This window comes from Schistocerca gregaria, chromosome 3 (genome assembly GCF_023897955.1).
Source record: "Schistocerca gregaria isolate iqSchGreg1 chromosome 3, iqSchGreg1.2, whole genome shotgun sequence".
NCBI lineage: Eukaryota > Metazoa > Arthropoda > Insecta > Orthoptera > Acrididae > Schistocerca > Schistocerca gregaria.
The window spans coordinates 434,122,938-434,136,105 of NC_064922.1; positions in this window are offsets into that span (position 1 = coordinate 434,122,938).

The window sequence follows — 13,168 nt, forward strand, 5'->3', positions numbered from 1 at the left end:
CTGACATGTGTGCACATATAAAGTCTAATTTGTGTGCTAGCGCCCAGCGTTCTGATAATCCTACTCGGAATTGATCAATAAAAGTTCGTGGATGTAATGAGTTTCCTTCTCGAAAGTGCTGAAATTTTCTGACTGTGAGGATCGTTGTCGTACTTCCTTATAGTTCCATATGGAATTCGCGATTCTTCGCCAATTTTGTTTCTGATCCTTTCTCCCGTCGTTCTTCCCTGTTGTGGTAGATCAATTGGATATTGTCCACTGTAACTTTCGCATAGCCGCGGTGCAGGCTGTCTGATTTCACATGTGTTTGTTCGATCCTGTTCACTACGCTCTTCAATGGTTTGCAACAACTCTGTTCGCAATTTCTGAAATTGTCGCTTCGTTTGCGGTTCTATTTTGACTCTGCGGTTATCATATCTTTTCAGCGTGCTTTTCTGATACATTTGTGTAACACAGTTTTCAACAATTACACGCGCTGTACCTGCTGCTTGTCTAGCAATTAAGTTTATCTGTTTCTCTAGTTTCTTGACTTTTCCTTGGGTGTTGTTACGTAATGTTTTGATCTCGTCGTGAATGTCGTTACGCAATGTTTCTACGTCCTCTTGTACCTTGTCAACGTCTGTTCTCAATTGATTGTGACCTGTTATTAAGTTTCCTATCACTTCTCGAGATTCTTTTGCCTCGTCTTCAATATGACTTAGGTGTAACTGAATTTTTTTGTTTTGTTCTTTAATTTCACGCATTTGTCTCGTGGTTTCTGCATTCTGAATTTGAATTTGGTTCGCTATGTCTTTATTTTGCCTTGTGATGGTTTCGGTATTTTGTTGTAATAATTCTGCCAGAATGGTGGGTCCTATTGCGTTTTCTTCCGACGTCCTACGCTCTGTGTTTTCGCCCAAGTGTTGGTTCGCAACCGATTACAGTGACCTCTGCTGTGACACGTTTCTGCTCGCATTCCTTGTACTCTTTGGTGAGGGAACTCTGATTACTTGTACTATGGGTTCTACGAATTTAGGAAGCAAGTTAGAATCCTTATCGCCTGTCTCTCTGCTTTCCTGCTACTCTGTCGTATGCTGACCTAGGTTTTCTGTACCTTGGCGTACATTATCCTAGTTATGGTGCGTTATCTGTCCTATTTCTCGCGATACTGCATGGTCTGTTGTACTGACCTCTATTCTCTGTCCATTTTCATGCTGGGTCTCTACCTCAATTCGGTCAAGGTCGCGATCTGCCATTGCTAATCTTTTCGAATCCCTTATTTTCTGTTTTAAAAGCAATTCACGTGCCCTACTTCGAGTCAACATGTGCTCATACGATCTCACGGGTTTCATAAATTTTTTGTTCAAAACGACTTGACAAACCATTCACTTACTTGTTGGGTCAGAACCAACTTATCAACGATGTATCTGCCACCTGCGTGCTTGCATTGGAGAGAAAACTTAATTCTAACAATATTAAAATTCATAACTTAATTATGCTATTGCCTCTGCTACAATGTCTCACTATTTGTTGAATACTTTCTTAGTATCTATCGCTGCAGCTACTGTTTTCGACTATGTATAACTGTAGAAAAAAAATTTTAACTACAGAAATTTTTCAGCAGGTATCTTTCTGACCTAGTTAGGCATGTGGTCGACCTCAAATCATGGTATTTTACCATCCTGGCAGGGTCGCCATTTTCTAAACATTCATGGTAGTGTCTATTTGTTCTATATCGTGTCTCCCTACCACTTTCGCGCAACGACGGTCTGAGCGTGTTTTTTTAAGGAATTGACTAGTTTGAACCTGGGACCTGTTGCTGCCAAGGAGACGCCCGACCAAACATGACATGTAGAATTCAGAAGAGTTCAGTGACACTAGCGATGATATAACCAAATACTAAATGATCTGAGCGTCAGATCCACTGCACTCCCTGTAAAAGAATCTTAATACTAACTAAATTTAGTGGAAGGGGTTTAAGGCTTCCATATTTTTAGTTAGCTGGTAAAATAACGTAGAAAAAGCAGTTACGTTTACCATTGGAAATTTTATTCTACTCATAAAACATAGTTTATAAATTGAACTATTGATAAAAAGGAAATGTATTAATACAGGATGGTAAAAACCAACTGTGTTCAACAATAATGTGAACGAATATTCCCTGAGTGGGTTTCCAGGTTCTACAATGGATCGAAGGATGAACTATGCCATATCACATCTATAATCTAGGTTTAAATTAAGTTTCACAAAAGAGAAAACTATCAAAATGGTTTACAGTGACCCTCAATTATCTTTAATTACTTATCTAACTTGTCGTAAATTACAGTGGCTGATGTGGCTTCTCAATAATTATATAACAGAGAAATCATCGCGTTTCAGATTTTTACTTCAAGTGGCAAATGTGAACACCATGAGCTTTAATTTACGATCGACACTAGTATTACGCAAAAAGGGGGTGTAACAGATAAGACTTCTGCAGTTCTGGGTGAAGCTTTATGTGCTGTTATGCGGCATCGCGTACGTTCATTACCTTGTCGGTGTTCGTCAGGGGGGCGGCGGCAGGCGCAGCAGCCATCCAGCTCGCTGTCTCGGAACTAACTCTTCTTCTAACTTCTCCTTACTACCATTTACCGAAGTTGGTTAAAAAAACCGAACTGGCTGTGCTTTCATATGACCAGTCAGGGTCTCAATGTTAACCTTAAGCTCCGCCTACAAAAATTCTATCCAATGAGAAACGTTATACTTTTCGTGGTGGGGCAATTTTTTTAAAGTTTGCAACGTAACAGAGACGAGAAAAAGTCTCAGGCTAAAACTTGCGGGTGGTAGTGGCCCTGTTGTGTTATCGTAAGATCTATACTGTTTTTCTGGAGGGCTCTAGCTTTTATCATGGACTGAGGGGTGGTCCTTGATGTAACAGAGACACGAACAGTCTCACGCTAAAACGTTAGGGTTGTGTGGCCCTAGTGGTTAGCTGGCGACGTGGGTGTCCAGTCCGTCCCTTATCGTAGGGCCTTCTAGCTTAACACGGTTCTGCTCTCGGTTTCTGTTCTCGTTTCTCCCCTCGGAACTGCGTCGGTCTCATGGTGGGAAGGTACGAAATGCATTTAGGCATTCTTGTGTTAGTCTGTGCTATTCCATTTGCTCACTCGTTACCCGTTTTACTTTGGTTAATTTAATGTCATGATTTATTCGGAGCAATGTGACATACTACTGGATTTGCTTATCATGTCAGGGTTTTTATGGAAGGTGTTGGATTTGCCGGACACCTTACAAGTATATTTGAGCATCTGTTTCTAAATAGGTATTGGAGCCAAGCAAAACAATGCAGATATCAGAATAATTTTTTGGATGCGCCAGTTTAGAGAGGAGGCAGGCAAACAGTGAGAGAATTTTGTCAGGAGGAATTAAGAAAGCTGGTACATCTGGATATGCCATTGGGAATTTCGACTGAGATTTCTACTCTGAGAAGGTTACCCGATAATGCGTAGTGGGAACTGATACATTGTCCAACCGATTCTCTAGAAAATTTCTTGGATTTTATTGAGAGGATGGACTAGGAAATGTGCTATAAACCAGACTCAGGAGTAGTAATTCAGAAAATAATCAGACGAATAATGGAGAGAGAAGAAATAATTTATGTTGGGGTAATAACCACGACAATTCAAGCAGGGAAGGTACTCAGAATGGCGATTAGAGAGAAAACAGAATCAAATATGAATCTTGGGGGGATAACACGAACAGATTTAATGATGATGTCAGGTACCAAAGAGGTGCATGGGGAAATTGAAACGAGTGATCAAAGGTCAATGCAGGAACAGAGAGATGAGCGAGGAGAAATTAATGCAAACCACAAGGGGCCCACAATGAAAAAATTCTTTAATTTGAGATTTGTTTCAAAAAAGATCGAAATCGCGAAAGTACACCAAGCAGGAAATAGGACCATGAGGTGAGAAAATAGTTGTGGGAGAAATATTGGTGGATCTTTCAATAGTTTTAGTCAAAATAATGGGAAGCATTTTAATGAAAACAAAAGCAGTGTAACAAGGGAAGAGAAAGTATGGAAAAAAAATATAGGCAACCTAATAGGGGTTTTGTTGATCATGATGAAAATAAACAAGTTAGGGAAGAAAGGATTTGTGGAATGGAGGCTATTGTGTGTAATGATGAGATGTTTGGGGCTGGTTTAATCAGTATGGTAAGAGGAGGGCCTTTAGAAGTAAAGAAATAGGAAATGTAGGAACCAGGAGGGAGAAATAAATGTAGGGGCTTGTTAAATAAAAGAGATCAAAATGTTGAGAATGTGAGCTGGCACCCTATGACGAACAACGCAGCAAAACATTGAGGCCAACTACATCTGTGGGGTAGCTCAATTAAGCTGAGTGTTGAGTGTGAGAAATATGTATAGTTTCGTGTCATAGCACGTGGGGGCTCGAGCTAACTATTCAGCCTAATCTGACTTTTTTATCAAAAATCGGCGAACAGCAACTCCAAATATATATAAATATTATCATCATTTTCAGCGAATTTTTAGAGTGTGTCATGCTCAGTATCGTTGTAGCCGATACGCTGAACGTCGGCATCGCCTCGCTGTACAGAAAGGTGTAAGTCTTGTTCAGAATGACAGTGGGCAGTCACGTGTGTTGCTTTTCAAAAAGAAGTGTTGCAGTTACTTCACTAAGGACATCGGGGGATTATTCATACGAAACTGTTAGCGCGTCGGCACTCTACTTGGCAGGGTATGGGCTCTCAAATAGAACTGCTGACTTCACAGTCTCATGCATGTGCGGAAAATCAATCTGCTTCACTACAAAAATTCTCTCACTGGCCTAAGTTGGAATCACCATGGGTACGTGTGCACGTTGGCTTTTCGGGACCTTTTTGAAACACTCGTTGGTTGATTTTGGTCGTCTCATACAGCAACAGGACAAATGTAAGGATTTAGAAGCTTATCTCACTAGGGGTAAGATAGATACTGCCTACAGGAACATTAAAGAGACCTTTGGAGAGAAGAGAACCACGTGTATGAATATGAAGAGCTCAGATGGCAACCCAGATCTAAGCAAAGAAGGGAAGGCAGAAAGGTGGAAGGAGTATATAGAAGGTTTATACAAGGGCGGTGTACATGAGGACAATATTATGGAAATGGAAGAGGATGTAGATGAAGATGAAATGGGAGATACGATACTGCGTGAAGAGTTTGACAGAGCACTGAAAGACCTGAGTCGAAACAAGGCCCCCGGAGTAGACAACATTCCATTAGAACTACTGACTGCCTTGGGAGAGCCTGTCATGTCAAAACTCTACTAGCTGGTGATCAAGATGTATGAGTCAGGCGAAATACCCTCAGACTTCAAGAAGAATATAATTATTTCAATCCCAAAGAAAGCAGGTGTTGACAGATGTGAAAATTACCGAACTATCAGTTTAATAAGTCACAGCTGCAAAATACTAACGCGAATTCTTTACAGACGAATGGAAAAACTGGTAGATGCGGACCTAGGGGAGGATCAGTATGGGTTCCGTAGAAATGTTGGAACACGTGAGGCAATTTACCTTACGACTTATCTTAGAAGAAAGATTAAGAAAAGGCAAACCTACGTTTCTAGCATTTGTAGACTTAGAGAAAGCTTTTGACAATGTTGACTGGAATACTCTCTTTCAAATTCTAATGGTGGCAGGGGTAAAATACAGGGAGCGAAATGCTATTTACAATTTGTACAGAAACCAGATGGCAGTCATAAGAGTCGCGGGACATGAAAGGGAAGCAGTGGTTGGGAAAGTAGTGAGACAGGGTTGTAGCCTCTCCCCGACGTTATTCAATCTGTATATTGAGCAAGCAGTAAAGGAAACAAAAGAAAAATTTGGAGTAGGTATTAAAATTCATGGAGAAGAAGTAAAAACTTTGAGGTTCGCCGATGACATTGTAATTCTGTCAGAGACGGCAAAGGACTTGGAAGAGCAGTTGAACGGAATGGACAGTGTCTTGAAAGGAGGATATAAGATGAACATCAACAAAAGCAAAACGAGGATAATGGAATGTAGTCAAATTAAATCGGGTGATGCTGAGGGAATTAGATTAGGAAATGAGACACTTAAAGTAGTAAAAGAGTTTTGCTATTTGGGGAGCAAAGTAACCGATGATGGTCGAAGTAGAGAGGATATAAAATGTAGGCTGGCAATGGCAAGGAAAGCGTTTCTGAAGAGGAGAAATTTGTTAATATCGAATATAGATTTATGTATCAGGAAGTCGTTTCTGAAAGTATTTGTATGGAGTGTAGCCATGTATGGAAGTGAAACATGGACGATAACTAGTTTGGACAAGAAGAGAAAGAAGCTTTCGAAATGTGGTGCTACAGAAGAATGCTGAAGATAAGGTGGATAGATCACGTAACTAATGAGAAGGTATTGAATAGGATTGGGGAGAAGAGAAGTTTGTGGCACAAGTTGACTAGAAGAAGGGATCGGTTGGTAGGACATGTTTTGAGGCATCAAGGGATCACAAATTTAGCATTGGAGAGCAGCGTGGAGGGTAAAAATCGTAGAGGGAGACCAAGAGATGAATACACTAAGCAGATTCAGAAGGATGTAGGTTGCAGTAGGTACTGGGAGATGAAGAAGCTTGCACAGGATAGAGTAGCATGGAGAGCTGCATCAAATCAGTCTCAGGACTGAAGACGACAACAAACAACATATAGCAAGTTTCCTTTTGCTGTCCCAATGAACTCGACTACGTCATGTAGCACAATTCAGGTGATGTCATCGATGTTTTGCCTTGAAGATTTACCTGCTTGTAATAGTGTCAGACAACAGCCATGAGTTCTCGTCAAATGAATTTGAAACATTCTGTGAACACAATGGCATACAGCACCTAACCAGTGCACCGTTCCATTCACAGTCAAACGGCGAAGTGGACGACTTGTTAGTACCTTCAAGCGGCACATGGCCAAACTTGGCCCCGCACACACCAGGGATCAAGCATTGCAACTGTTTCTCGTCTCATATAGCTCACACACACGAGATGCACCATCTCTGGCAGAATTGCTTCACTGCCGCAGACATCGGGCACGCGCCGCATGATACTGTCTTATACAGGGTTTTTAGCCGCACCAGACAGTGGGCGCGAGGAGAGATCGTCCGTCGACTTGGCGCTTGCATGTGTTTCCTTGCAGGTCCAGATGGCTTGCGGAGCCACCAAAATCAACGTCGCCTCCGTCTTGTACACTACGATCCTTTAGTCTCTCTTCTCCCTCTTCCAGACGGCAGCGCGGTCGAAGCGTGTCATGACGACACCGCGAGACGACCCCATGGAGACGGAGCCTTAGCCTCTTTTGCCTCCTCTCGTCCTACGGATGGAGCTGGACCCGCCCACACCGCAGCTGTCGCCGCCTTCTTAATGTGGTTCATGGCACCACGAGGTGGACACGTACCCTTCTGGTCGTTTTCCGAGGGACGTGTCCGCCAGAGCACAGGCCGAATGGCGGGGTACGGCCGGCACCTTGACGTCCCCAGCAGCCACAGCTTCCAGCCCAACGTTGCGCCCACATACCTGCATCCCCCGCCGTGGTCGCACTCCATCCAGGACGACGATCATTAGCTTAGGAGGAGAGGAATGTTCTGGCGTAACCGCAAGCGCCGGAACGAAGACGAAGAACGCAAGACCAGAGAAGGCGGTGAAACGACGTCGGTCAATGGTGGGCTGATTAGGATCGCGCCACGACAGGAGCGACACCTGCAAGCAGTGAATATAAGCGCCGCTCCTGCCAGCCTTGGCCAGACATTAGTGGAAAGTATTCGCGGAGCATAGCACGACCCAGCAGAGAGTGTTACAAGAACAGTTGGTAGTGAACCACATACCGTGTGTCAACTTGCAGGAGCTTTAGATATAGCCAAGAGCTCCAAGCATATTGCATGTCGCTCATCGATTGCGACAACATATTGTACATTAAAGTTAAATATTGTCACTCTTCTTTACAGAAATAAAACTACTAATGTTATTTGCTTCAATTGTTGTATAGCATTCAGAGAACGCAGCCTCCCTTAGGCACCCTATACGAGACGATAGAACAAGAGACAAGACAAAAAAATTGCAAAACGATTTAGAAAAAAATATCTGTGTGGTGCAAAAATTGGCAATTGGGCGTAAATAACGAAAATCGTGATACCATCCACATTAGTGCTAAAAGGAATCCGTCAATCGTCGGTTACACGGTAAATCAGTCAAATATAAAGACGGTAACTTCATCTAAATACATAGGAATTATAAGTCTGAACAACTTAAATTTCAAGGAACACATAGAAAATGTTATGAGGAAGGTTAATCCAAAACTGTGTTTTATGAGCGGGACGCTTAGAAAATGTAACATATCTGCCACAGAGACTGCCAGCACTACGATCCTCTTTTAGAATACTGCTGCGCGGTGTGAGATCCTAACCAGATAGGATTGACGGAATACATAGGGCAAGTTCAAAGAAGGGCAGCACGTTTTGTAATATTGCGAAATATGTGAGAGAGTGTCACTGAAATGATACAGGATTTGGTGTGGACATCATTAAAATGAAGGCTTTTTTCGTTGCGGCAGAATCTTCTCATGAGATACGAGTCACCAGTTTTCTCCTCCGAATGCAAAAATCTTTGTTGACGCCGACATTCAAAGGGAGAAATGATCATCATGGTAGAATAGTAGAAATTAGAGCTCGCACGGGAAGATATAGGTGATCTTTTTTTTATTATTTTATTTTGCGCGCTGTGCGAGAGTGGAATAATAGAGAATTATTGTGAATCTGCTTCGATGAACACTCTGCCAGGCACTTGAATGTAATTTGCTGAGTATTCACGTAGATGTAGATGAACTATCCCCGTTTCCGAATGCTTCATGAGATAAAACACATTTAATATCGCTTTTGTACTTTTTTAATCGAATATTGGAAAAGCGCAATATCCAGAGAAATCGTGTTGTGGTACAAAACTGAAGTATATAAAAGTTCCTACGCAGAAAGTCCTATTCATTTTTTTCTCTAAGAGTAATAATTTACAGTAAGATACCGTGAAAATAGTGAACATCTCGCGCGACACGCATGCGCTGTTGCTTAGGTAGTTTTTGTAGGTCAATTTCTAGTAATTTCCGCACTTAATAGACCACAAGTGTCTCGTATCAAATTGTTCGTCTCAGCTTCCTGATTTTTAAATGTAATCCTTGCTTGTATTCTGTATGAACTATTGCAGCAATACATATGCTTTGAATTGTAATCCTCGAAAATGGCTTACTACCTTTTTTTCTCATCTACGTCTACATCACCATGGATACTCTGCAAATCACACTGAAGTGCCTTGTAGAGGGTTCATCGAACCACATTCATAATAATTCTCTGTTATTGCACTCTCAAATAGCGCGCTGGAAAACAAACCTGTATATCTTTCCGTGTGAGCTCTGATAGTTTCTTCCTATGTAGCTCGTCGTCAGCAAAGTATTTTGTCATTCGGAGGGGAAAGTGACTAAAATTTTGTGATAAGATTCCACTGCAACGAAAACGCCTTTGTTGTAAGAGTGTCCATCCCAAATCCTCTTTCACGTCCGTGATATTCTCTCCCGTTGAGCCGTGACTTCCTGTGATGCTCTTGGAGGGATAGTTTCTCTGTCGAAGTTACGCGCTTTGCGGCGTCCTGGTTGGTTAGCCCCCTCTATTTAAGACGGCCGCGGCGCACGACGTTTGACTCTGTCCAGGGCAGTGACAGAGGGAAGACAGGGCAGGGAGCATCGCGAGTAGTGTGTCGCAGCTTGGTGTACTGCGAGGACGCATGGTTTTTACATTCCGGCGTCTGGGTCTAGTGGCGAGAGAAAGTGGGGTGCGAAAGCAGTCACTGGCAACATAAGCGCTGTTTAAGAGTCGTGTGTATCTCGAATCTTGTGGAGAGGGCGACAGTTTATTCTTGCGTGGATGTTAACAGCCGAGCTCCGGGACTAATTTTAAATGGTGAGCCATTTGTGGCGGAACTTTTGGATGTGACTGCTCCGTAAAACCACTTTGATTTTCGCTAGTCTTTCCTTAAAGCACTAGGACGTAGGTCCGGGATACTTGGTATTGCAAGTCCATGTAACTGCACTGTGCCCTGATTCCGTTGCATTTATCTTGAGTTACAAGTGTGGGCGATATTCGGCGATTCCTTTTTTTAGTGTTAATATGCTAAGTGGTCAATTTTATGAATCAGTCTATTCTATGTATGAAACTTCGTCCGCTAATTTAAACTGGAATTGCAAACCTTTTCCTTGTTAGCAACCATTACAGTAAAAATTTGGCTCCATCAAACGGTACTTTGGTATTTAAGGTTGTGTGCGGATTGTCTGGTCATTATCACCCAGAGCTAATTTTGGTTTATAAATTTCTCAAGTGAAATTTCACATCATTGGAGACTGTTTAATGAACTATTGCTCTAATAGTATTATATTTGGCGCTATCCAATGCTTTGCTGTTGGTTTTAGTATTCCATTGAATTGTTTATTAATACTGGGTTTGCGTGTTCTAGAAGGCGTTATTGGTGTGCTCCTGCCTCTTGTTGTCACTTGAGCTCTCGAGCACGGAATTCAGATGTGAGGTCGATATTAACGCCAAACGTCGAGAATGTGCTGATCGCTGTGTAGCTCATATTGCCGAAGGTTTTCCATAATAGTTACTTCAAGTAGTTATGAGATATTGCTATTTCAGTATTTTTTAAACCGAATAGATTTTACAAATTGTTATTTTTGATATTCACAAGACCTGATAATTGACTGAAGTTCACAACTAGTGAGCTCAGATCTGCAGTTACGTTAAAATTATATTTGTGTCAAGTAATTTTCTATTAAATTTGGGGCCATATGGCTGTTTTTCTTTTAGATATTTCTATTACTGTCATTGCTTTTGTACAATTTGATAATCGATGTAGATCACCGCATTCTGCTAATTCTATTTAATCATTGTGTTATTGCCAGTGCTCTGTTTCAATTAACCCAGTGAAAGTAAATTTTTGTATCCTCAAATGGGGTCAGCATTCCACTCCAGCAGCCCATGTGACCTATACCTCAACAGCCCTATTTTACGATAATACAAATTGAACTTCCCTTCTTAGAACTTTGCCGATGTGCTCCGTTAATCTTATCAGATCGCGCAGCAGTACTCGAAAAGAGGACGGACAAGCGTAGTGTAGGCAGTCGCTTTAGTAGATCTGTTACATTTTCTAGGTGTTCTGCCAATAAAACGCAGTCTTTGTTTAGGCTTTCCCACAAAATTTTCTATGCGCTCTTTCCATTTCGGGTTGTTCGTGACGTAATTCATAGGTATTTAGTTGAATTTATGGTCTTTAAATTTGACTCATTTATCGTGTAACCGAAGTTTAACAGAATCCGTTTAACACTCATGTTGATGACCTCCCCTTTCTCGTTATTTAAGATCAATAGCCAATTTTCGCACCTAACAGATATTTTTTTCTATATCGTTTTTCAATTTGTTTTGGTCTGCTGATGAGTTTACTAGACGACAGACGACAGCATCATCTGCAAAAAATCCTAAGATGACTGCCCAGATTGTCTCCTACTAGACTGCCTTGGGGAAAGCCAGAAATCGCCTCTGTTTTAATTGATGACTTTCAGTTAACTACCACGAACTGTGATCTCACCGACAGGAAATCATGAATCCAGACATATGCCAGTAACGATACTACACAGGTACGCAATTTCACTACAAGCCACTAGCGCGATACAGCGCCAAAAGTTCATTTTAAGCTAAAGCTTCATTTAATTTCATAATACATCCCTGATACGTATGGACAGGTATACATCGTATTTCTGTGCGTAAATATATTAGTGTACATAATTACATCCATTAGGCACCACAAAAAGTAAACTTCTTTTTCCCAGAAAGTGCAGTATAGGCTCATAGGTTATACCAGACAAAAGATATTAAGAATCCTATCTGTGGATGGTCAATAACATAAAGTAACCTACCGGCACAATATTCAGCGGCATATTACTTTCGTTATTCTCACATGTACCATCTTATTAAAAGTAGAGGACCAAAATTCGTACATCATATGTCATGTCATGTGTAATAGTAAAAATTACATTACAAAGTCTGAATCACAAAATATTACATCTGGCCTTTTAGGTGGAGTGCCAGTCAGTCTGAAAAATAAAATAATAGTGATGTAGTAACAAATACGTCATTTGGTACATTAGAACCAGTAACGCATATATATATATATATATATATATATATATATATATATATATATATATATATATATATATATATGGTGAGTCATTAACTAGTGCCACCTAGAATGACTCTGAAAGCGTACAGCAGCTGAAACGTTTGTGGGACAAATGTTTCTTGGGACAATGTTGGCCATAATATGACGTTGGTTTTTTTGTTCCTTGGTGGGGTCGCGTCAGATATATGATCAATTTTTTTTTTGATGCTATAGTTTGGTACTTATTTTCTGATAACGGCTATCGAGAAGAATCCAATGATGTGTAATAGTAGAGGCTTTGAAGGTCCACGAAGGTCACAAAGGTGGCATGAACATCCATATACGACTGACCCTGTATATATATGACAGGTGAAGTTCCACTTCATCCTTTGGGTGGTGTTAAGGTAACATTGCAAAACTGTGGTTGGATTAAATCATGTCAGTACATTTAACTAACTGTACAACTCATTGCGAAATGGAGGTAGTAGCTATAGCTTTGAGGAAAATAGCCTCATTTAGAGCTCATCCTTTGTAAGAATTACAGTACTAGCAGATGTACAGCTCGAACACCATGTGACATGTTACAGGTGCAAACCGCGAAAAATACCCGGACTTCCTCATGCGGCGGTTCATCAGTGCGTAAATTATTATCTGTGCCTTTTTGTAGTGGATGATTCCCACTGAACAGTTTTATTGCGTAATTTCCCAATGCGATGCCACATCTCCTCTTGAAGTACCTGTATTTCACTGTACGTTGTCTTCGGTTTAATACATGCCTGCTTTATCGTAAAAAGTGGTCAGGTGCTAGTAGGACTCCTGCACTCAGGGTTGAGTGCAAACTTAATTACACAACTGGTCATTAAAATTACTGCACCACGAAGATGACGTGCTACAGACGCGAGATTTAACCGACAGGAAGAAGATGCTCTGATATGCAAATGATAAGTTTTTCAGAGCATTCACATA